Source organism: Mirounga angustirostris, unplaced genomic scaffold (genome assembly GCF_029215605.1).
Source record: "Mirounga angustirostris isolate CCGP_5_RB_7025 unplaced genomic scaffold, mMirAng1.0.hap1 SCAF_2, whole genome shotgun sequence".
NCBI lineage: Eukaryota > Metazoa > Chordata > Mammalia > Carnivora > Phocidae > Mirounga > Mirounga angustirostris.
Genome location: NW_026991710.1, coordinates 100,673,311 through 100,683,765, shown reverse-complemented (window position 1 = coordinate 100,683,765; position 10,455 = coordinate 100,673,311).

Here is a 10,455-nt window from a genome sequence, read left to right as displayed (position 1 = left end):
GAGTTTTATGTATACAACTGAAGACAAAACAACCCGGCCTTTCTTAGAGCCATCCACAATAATCCAGGCCTTCTGGAACACACCTCATTCATGTCACCTCAGCCTATAACTCTGGGGACTGAATGGATGTTTACTTTTATGACTCATTTTGCTCAATAAAAAGTTCACCTACAATTAAATAATATAGTGCAGGGCTTATTTTTATGTCTGTTTTCTTAAAACTGTCTTGTGGCAAAGACCTTTTGCAAGCTAAGTTCCAAAGAAAAGCCTGCAGATTGCCCTTGCTCAGTTCTGTTTTCGTTCCAGCCTTGGAGTATTAAGGGATTTGGGAAGTTAAGATAAGATCCCCTATCCTAACATGCTTCACTTTTATCCAAACACAATTTAAAACCCAAGTAAGGTGTCCATTATACGGATGCAAATCAAACACACTACTAAACTTTGTTGCTTAAAAGCCATATAGTTAAGTGGTTAAATGTTGAACACACATATAAACAAACAAGAAAAGAATTTTCTTAATTTTGTTAAGAAATTTAAGGAATAAATCTTAATATTTTCTCACCTTTCCAAAATTCTTATTTTCATTTTGTTTCCCCAATAGCTAATTATATCATTGTCACACTCCCCACAGAGATTAAATTTTGGGGCATATTCATATACAACTTTTTTTTTTTTTACTTTCTTCCAATTCAGTTAACTATTCATACACAGCTTTCTTTCATTCTCTTCCAATTCAGTGAACTAAATTGCTGTCATGCATTCTACTTAAACACAGATTTGAATGGTATTTACTCAGAACTCAATATGATATCAAAATGTATCTGAAAATATATAAATTATGCCACATACAAAGATATAATTCTATTTTTAATGAGTCTATTAAAAAGTGAATTGTCCTGTCCAGGCAAGCAAAGACAATGTTTGAAATTACAAGAAAGTTGGAAAACTTCTCTTGGAAGTCTCAAAAAAATGTTTCTTGGTTGCTTTATAAGATAAACACTTTAAAATTGTACTAAAAACTTATTTTTATAAAGGGATTTTACACACGGAACTGCTTTGAATTCTCACTTCTTTTATACTTGCTCTTGTAATATCTTGTGCAATTTGAATATGATAAGACCTCTCTTCCTTAGAACTATAAACAAACCAACATAATGGTCTTAGCGTTTATACTCACATGCAGTGAAATGGATTATAAAACTATTTATTTCTTTTTTTTATTATGTTATGTTAATCACCATACATTACATCATTAGCTTTTGATGAAAACTATTTATTTCTTAATAAAACAAAAGCTATTCTAGAGAAACCTTTGCTTAGTTGATTCTTTATATTCACATTGCTTTTTGTTTCTGATGGGTTGTATAGGGTAGCACAAAAGCAAAACCAGGGTTTTGTTTTAACTTAAAACATTGGATAAAATGTGGTAAGTACCACACTAACCTACAGGACTGAGAAGCTAAAGACAATGCATTTATTCTACTCTCTTTTAAAATTATTTTCACAGCATTCAACAATGAGAATTTATTTAACATAAATTGGGAGAATGGTTATGATTTTTAGAATTTTTATATGCTCTACATAAAAAACATATCTAAGTATTAGTAAATTAAAATTCTTAAAAATCATGGAGAATTACTAATGTTGAAACAACTTTGGTTAATTTCATTGGATAGGAAAGATTTCTCTTATAACATATGCATTATTTTTTTAAATGATTCCACAAAACCTTAGGATCAATAAAGAAATTCCGGTGGCTTGATAGTCTCAGGCAGGCTATGTGAGATGGGAATGTACATAATTATGGTCTTTCTGAAGTTCTGATCTTGTTTTTAGACTATATTTGCTCCTTTTTTTTTGTAAACAGCAGATAGTTTGGAATGCTGGGTAGGTTTGGTAAGAAAAAAAAATCAAAGCTACTGAGGGAGGAAAGGTATATTTCATAAGGTTGCTAAATTCACAGTTTTAAAAGTTACTGGTCAATATATTATTTATTTTAAAATAAGCCAGCATTGAGTGAGGATGGACTTTATTTTCCTTCAGATCATCATTGTAAGCTAACACTAAGGTGGAAGCACAAAAATGATTGAAATTCTGGCACAGAACAAGGACTTGCTCCAGCTCCAATAACTCAAATATTACTTGGTAAGATGAATAAAGAAAGGTTACTATTTCTAACGACACTGAATTTTTTAAAGAAAAGAGATCTGTTGATTTTAGGCATTGATGGTTTCAATTTAGAAAAGACTATTTGGGGATTTGTCCACCAAAAGTTTATTTATCCACTTTATTTTCTTAAAGTCCCTCCTACTGGAAAATATTTAAGGGTTACTCTTCTTGAAAGAGTTACATGGACTATGTGTGTCCTCTCATTGTTTCAATTAAGGGTTTTCAGCTGTTTTTCCCATTGTGAAGTGAAAGATAAATTCATTTGTTCTCTTCTGTCAAAGATCTGTTTTGCCAAGACCAGGCATTTTGTATATTCACAAGGAAAGATGGGAAATTTACGTGAAATGGCTATATTCTTGCCTAAGGAAATGTGTAGAATGTATTCAGTTGTGGTGGTTAGGAGAAACTCTTTCTGACACTTCAATAAATAAAAGAGTATTTGGATTATGATAAAAATTATGGATGGATCTGGTGCTATGTAAATGTTTAAGGCAAGCCACACCATGGCTAATTTATACATAGTTCCCTTGTCTAATCATCTGAAAATGAAGGGCTGGTCTTTTTGAAGAAGCTTTTATGATACTGAGTAATAGCCAGATACCATTAAATATACTTGCGTCACACTGGAATGAACAATATAAGAAAATGTAAGGAATGAGTAGACTCATTCTTCACCAATTCATATTTTCTAAAAAAAAAAGTCAGCACACAAAAAATACATGCAGTTTTCATGGCTTATATGTTTCATGTGTATTAACTTTCAGGCTAGAAAAATTATATGAGGGAAATATAGCCTATTACCTTTGACAGGGAAACTTCACCATTTTAGTACCTTACATTTGATTAAATGTAAAAAATAAAAACTTTTTCATGGGCCAAATGAAAGATAAACAACCTAATTGCATAATTACAAAGTAGACATCATTTAGTGTGCTCTTATTCTGTGTTAGAAAAATGATAGATTTACATGCACTTATTTTTCTTTTCAAGCTTTTATTTAAATTCTAGTTAGTTAACATATATGCTAAATTGGTTTCAGGTGTAGAATTTAGTGACGCATCACTTATATGCACTTTTGAAAATTTTAATAATAATCCTATGAAGAGTGGATTGCTGTCCTCATTTTATTGAAGAAGAAACTGAGGCTCTGAGAGATAAATGACCTATCTAAGGTCACACTACTAATGCACCACAATTCTCTTCTATATCAGGCTGTGTCTTTTATGCAGTGTCTTTTATGCACCCAAATAATCATGTCTTAGACAAGGTTCTTACGGGAAATAGAAAATGCACTCAGAGATTAAAAAAAAAAAAAATTGAGAAGAGCGTTGTTGTAAATGCATGTAAGATCTCCATAAAACTCCAGGGCAGGCTGAATTTGCAGCCCCTTGGTAGAGCTCCAGAGAATGCTATCTCTCATCTCCACAAATTGTGTGCTCTCCACAGTGTTTGTTAGAGCCTCCAAGTCTTCCTAGTTGCAGCAGATAAAGTCTCTGCAGGACTCTGATTTGCCTCGCTTATATTTTGGAGTCAGAACACCCAATTCAAGATTTCAGGGCTAAACTCTCATATCTCATTCCTGGTCCAATCAGTCTAATGGTAGAAAGGATCAAGCCCTGTTCCTGCTCACTCAGAGGGGCACAGATGCACATTCAGGTATTATTATCTCGTATGACCCAGAACTTCTATTCTCCTGGGATTTAGGAATTTTATTTGTACTTTACTATTCCATAATTATAAGGAGCATGAAAAATTGGTTAAATTTTGGGAGTTCATACAAAGCATTGTAGAGTTGATGACCCAGGAAACGCTTTACATTTGGCAATTGGTAAAATATTTCGAGTTTCTGGATTCTAAATGAATACTTTGAAAAAGGTAACAAAGGCCTTTTATGGACCTTTTCTCCATGGGGAACAAAATGGAGATTATATTCTCTATTGCTAGTCACTAGGGTCCTATAACTAATATTCTAGAGGAAGCATGAGAGGTCATTAGCACAATTTTCTCTTGCCTGGAAAATGGTAAACGTGTCTATATGGATGAAAACCTCTCTAGATTATTTTTGTTTTCACTAACTTTAGGCATTGGTAATTTTTTTTTCCAGTTGACTGGATTAAGAAAAAAAAATCATGATATTGCAAAAGAAACCTAATTGACAAAGTCCTACAGGTGTTCTTGCATAATAAAGAAATAATTCAAAATGTTAGTCTACTCTTAAATATATTGTTAGTGGAATTTTAAACATTACAGAGTTTGTTAACCTTACCATATTGTAGCAAGATATTTATTTGTTTTCAAGATTTGTGTTGATAGCTCTTGGTTCTAAAGGACATTAAAGCATCAATATTACATACATAAACCCAAAGAAGTAAAACTAGTCTCATAAGAAACACAGATTTATGTCATCAATTATATGCATTTTGTGTCAGTCTTTTACTTCTAGTACAAAAATATTTCCCTAGAAAAAAGTTGCTACTCCCTCTCTCACTATCTCTCTCTCTGCCTGTCAAATAAATAAAAATAATAAAAATAAATAAATAATTTTTTTAAAAAAGGGCACCTTGGTGGCTCAGTCATTAAGCATCTGCCTTCAGCTCGGGTCATGATCCCAGGGTCCTGGGATCGAGCCCCGCATCAGGCTCCCTGCTTGATGGGAAGCCTGCTTCTCCCTCTCCCACTCCCCCTGCTTGTGTTCCCTCTCTCGCTGTCTCTCTCTCTCTGCCTGTCAAATAAATAAAAAAAAAAAATTAAAAAATTAATTAATTAAGAAAAAATTTGCTACAACTGGAAGATGCTTTAACTTGTGATGCTTCTGTGTTTTTTAATCAATTTATTGAATAGTTTGATTAAAATTACATTTTAATAGCTGTAGCTATTGCTTAATCATGTTGTTACTAAAGCAAATGAATATCTATAGACTCCATTATAATATGGAATAGTTTACTTTTCCTATTTGACCCTTTATGGTAATACACTACTTATAAAATAAAGACATACGTTGTGTCTCAAATTTGAGATTATAAATGAAGGCATCTTATTCTATCTCTGGCTTTGGAAGATTTCAAGACGTTGTGGAAATATTTATCTCCAAAGTACATCATCATATGTCAAGGAACTGATTAGGTCATTCTAGATTTTATGGCACATAGCTTTGTAGTTCACATAGATTTCTTGTCAATTATCTGTCTTACTCTAAAGCTAATGAGTCACTCTATGGTCGATTAAATTGAATATTTTATCTTAAACCAATTTTATGTAGTATAACTTAGAATATGTATGGATTCTTTGACCATACCCTGGAAACTAAAAAAAAAAAAAAAAATGAAAATCATGGAAAATATTATCAGAGTAGTCATATCTTCAGCTATTGCTGCTTCTTAAGAAACGCAAGGCATTTATTATGCAAAAAATACATAAATATATATATATGAAGCACACTCACATGCACATCTATATATGCACACACACTCACTAGTCCACACATTCATTGTCTCATCTCCTTGTCAACTTAGTGTAGCTATGACATACGTTTTGATTGAATAAATAGTTCTACATTATTATGAATGTGTGATACCATTCATGACTAATGCTTACAATTATGCTTTTGTACAAAGCTTTTACTTTCCCTGATGTTAATTGTCTTATATAGTCATTTGCTTTGTTTTCTGTATACTCATCACTAATCCATTCCCAGACTTTCTCGGCCATAAGTGTAATCCTCTTCTCAGTAACTTCAAACACATCAGGTATCCCACAAATTCGGCTGCTTGGGGCTCTCTTCCTGAGCACTCTGTCTTCTGCTTTCATTTCCTAGCTGTGGCTGTGAGATTTCCTTTTCTCTGCAAAGTATTCATTCTGTGCTTTTTTCCTACCTTGATTCTCTTGTTTCCAGGATCTTATGGTTTATCCACCCTTGGTTTACTCCTATTTTAGTGGCACATACCTCTGGTAACATCCTAAGAACTGGATTTAGCTGTGGATCCCTTTTTCTGAGAACTTGCATATCTGGAAACGTACTTATTCTACTCTCATTGAACTCTACTCTTTATTGAACAAAGGATTGTACAGTGAAAATGATTTTCATTCAGAATTTTCTTTATTGCTTAATATCTATTGTTGTTATGGAGAATCTCTGATTTCTTTTTTTTTTTTTAAGATTTTATTTATTTTTTGACAGAGAGAGACACAGCGAGAGAGGGAACACAAGCAGGGGGAGTGGGAGAGGGAGAAGCAGGCTTCCCGCTGAGCAGGGAGCCTGATGTGGGGCTCGATCCCAGGATCCTGGGATCATGACCTGAGCCGAAGGCAGACACTTAACGACTGAGCCACCCAGGCGCCCTGAGAATCTCTGATTTCTAATCACTTGTTTATTACCTGAACTTATTGGCTCTGGAAGCTTTTAGGATACTCTTATTTTCAGTATTCTATCATTTCACAGTGATGGGTTTTGATGTGATATTTCCCCCAACTATGGTTTCTTTTGTTGTTGTTTTGTTTTGTTTTGCTATTGTTGATGATGTTTTTGCCCTCAGTGGGCCCTTTAGAACTGGAAATCTATATTCATTTTCTTAATTTTTTTCTTAATAATATCCTCTCCACTATTTTCTCTCTTCTTTTTTTAGAAATTCTTATCATTCATATATTCACTCTGAGATGGTTTCTCTAAATTTCTTATCTTCTTTCTTTCTTTTTAGAAGGTTTATAATAGCCTTAAATATACCTTCTAAGCTTTCTATTTTTTTATTTTGTGGTATCACCTTTTAATATCCAAGAACTATTATTTGTTGTTTAGTTTTTTTCATTTTAATAAGATCTGGTTTTATTTGTTTTATAGATAGATTTTTTTTTTCAGTCATTCAAACAGTATTTTTGAGTACTTAAGTGCCAAGCACTGTCTTAAACACTGGAAAAACAGCAGAAAACAAGGCAAACAAATATCTCTGTGTTCTTGGAACTTATATTCCAGAAGGGAAGATAGGCAATAAATGAGGTTAACTATTTTTTTTTAAAGAGTTTATTTATTTATTTGACAGAGACACAGTGAGAGAGGGAACACAAGCAGGGGGAGTGGGAGAGGGAGAAACAGGCTTCCCACGGAGCAGGGAGCCTGACCTGGGGCTCAATCCCAGGACCCCGGGATCATGACCTGAGCTGAAGGCAGACGCTTAACGACTGAGGCACTCAGGTGCCCCTAATGAGGTTAACTATTAAAACACATAATACAGGGGCGCCTGGGTGGCTCAGTTGGTTGGGCGACTGCCTTCGGCTCAGGTCATGATCCTGGAGTCCCGGGATCGAGTCCCGCGTCGGGCTCCCTGCTCGGCAGGGGGTCTGCTTCTCCCTCTGACCCTCCTCCCTCTCATATTCTCTGTGTCTCATTCTCTCTCTCTCAAATAAATAAATAAAATCTTTAAAAAAAAAAAACCACATAATACATTAGATAATAACAAGTCCTTATGTAGGTTCCAAGCGAGAAAACAGCTAATGAACTCGTAGGGAAAGGGAATGACATTGCAAACGGAGTAGAAGGAGAAGGTAATGCAGAGAAAATGACTGAGTTAAGAACAGAAGGAAATGGAGTAAAAAGTCATTTAAATATTTTGAGAGGAAGATTTTAGATCCCAAGCAGAATGAGTGCTTGTAAAGTTTGAGCAAAAGCAAGACATTTGAGTAAAGGCAATATGTAACGGGAACACTGGCAGAGGATGAGATTTGAGCAAGGTGGGCTGACAGACCACTCACACAGACCAGCAGGATTTTTAAATTTTATTCTATGTATAAGGTGAAGTCATTTGAGCATTTGAACAAGGGGTTGACATAATTTGATTTGTTTTTTAGGGGTCTTTCTTGTAGCTAGGTGGAGAATAGATTAATTTTTAAAAAAATTACAATAGATTAATTTTTAAAAAGATTATAGTATAATTTAAAAAAAATATAATTATTGGCTGATATTTTCATATTGCTTATTATATGGCTAATAAGGCCTAGTCTGTTCAAAGTGCTTTACATACATGATGTTGTTAAGTCCTGACAACAATCCCATGAATTAGATACTATTATTTTCCTAATAGTACAGGTGAGGAAATTGAGGCACAGTGACATTAAGTAACTTGCCTAAGGTCAGACAACAGATATTTAACTGATTTAGGACATAAATCCTTGCAATGCACTTTCACAATTTGAGCTCTTAGCTCAAAATGGGTTTGATTTTTGTCTCAAGATAACTGCAGCTCTAAGCATCATATCTTCAAACTGCGTATGAAGACATGAATGTGCTGGAGGACACACGATGCCAATTGATATGCTGTGATCTCTGTATCATCTACTAACTTTCTCCCCTCTTCTAAATCACCAGGTTATAATCACTTCCTTCCTTAGACTCCTAACACTTACACCTTTCTTTCTAAGTTTTTTGTCTGGAAAACATCATTACTCTAAGCTGAAACAAATCTCTGCCTTTTCCATTACTGTGCATTGACTCTTAGTTGTATATGGAAAGAAACATACCACCATGCCAACTCCAAAATGTCTATCTCCAGACTGGACTTCTCTCCTGAACTCCACATTAACAGAATTACAGACTACTGACATCTGCACCTCAATGTATAATAAACATCCCAATGTTAACATGCCCCTAACTAAGCTCTGGGTATTTTTCTCATAACTTTACACTTGGTGTCCCTTTATTTTGAGTTGTTAAAATTTTTTATCCTTAATATTTCTATTATTTTTAATATTCCAGGTGAACGTTTCCCATTCTCTGGCTTTCCCATCTTTAAATATATTACCATAATTGTTCTACAATATGACTTGATCATTCCAATATCTGAAATCTCAGCAGGTCTCTTTCTGATATGTGTGCTTCTGCTGAGCCTTGCTGTTTCCTGGTGTGTTTGAGCATATTTGTATACCACTCATTACTCTAGTTCAAAGTTACACACGAAGGCAGACCAGCTGGGTATAATGAAGCATTGGCTGATGTCGTCTCTTTGGTGGTTTCTAATCTTTAATCTTTAAGAAATTAGAGCAAGTCCCATACATCTGCCTATCTTCCTTTATTACGGTATTTGCAATTACAATAATCACTTATTCATCAACTATTTGGGAGAACAAATGTGTTTCTTAATGTTTTGTTCTACAGCTGTTTTGCCACACAATATTTTAGGAATTGTCTATAAAAGCTTTTTCTCTTTTTTTGTAATAAAATTTTGCTGAAAAACACACAGGTGGGAAAAACAAAGTATATTTAGTATACTTTGCTTGAGATTTCTCCTCTCTTCATTTTGTTTACTCCAAGTCAATATAAAAGATATTACATCAAAAACTAATGATGTAATGTATGGTGGTTAACATAACATAATAATAAAAAAAAGAGTGAAAAAAAAAGACAGTACATAGTTAACTTCATTTTTATTCTCAATATACATAAACACTTAAGCATGTTTTCTAAAACTAACTGATATTTATTATAAAATATCCAGTGTCAAGACACGTAAGAACTGAATAAGTAAAAATACTAACAACATTCTTGGTTGGGAAAACTCAACTTTGAAATCTGTAAATTCTCAAAAACTGTACCTGAAAATTTTATGTGTTACCAATCAATATCCCATGAGATAGTATTTCACAGCTTGACAATATGACTCTAAAATTCACTTTTAAAAAAATGACTAATAAAAAGAGAAGAAAATTTTTTGTTTTGTTTTTTAAGGTTTTATTTATTTGACAGAGAGAGAGAGTGAGAGAGCACAAGCAGGGGAAGTGGCAGAGGGAGAAGAAGAAGCAAACTGCCTGCATGGGGCTCCCTGCTCAGCAGGGATTCTGCTTCTCCCTCTGCCCCTCCCCCTGCTCCCAATGTGGGGCTCCATCCCAGGACCCTGAGCTCATGACCTGACCAAAAGGCAGCCGCTTAGCTGACTGAGCCTCCCAGGCACCCCAAAAGAGAAGAAATGTTGAAAAAAAATAAAGTTAAAGAAATTTGTCCAAACAGATGGTAATATATATTCCTAAACCAGAAATAGATAAATCAGTGCATGAAATAAAAAGTCCAGGAACAAAGTTAGTAGATGATACAGAGATCACAGCGTATCAATGGTGAAAATGATTGATTATTTAATTATTGGCATTTGGAAACTAACCACTTGGAAAAAAATTAAATAATCCAAATACTTACTATATACATTACTATAAATTCCAGAATAATAATAATTGAAAGTAATAAATATGGTATGATGCAAGAGTGGTGCCCTACAAACTTTTGTAATGTGGCAGCCTGGGAATAAGAGA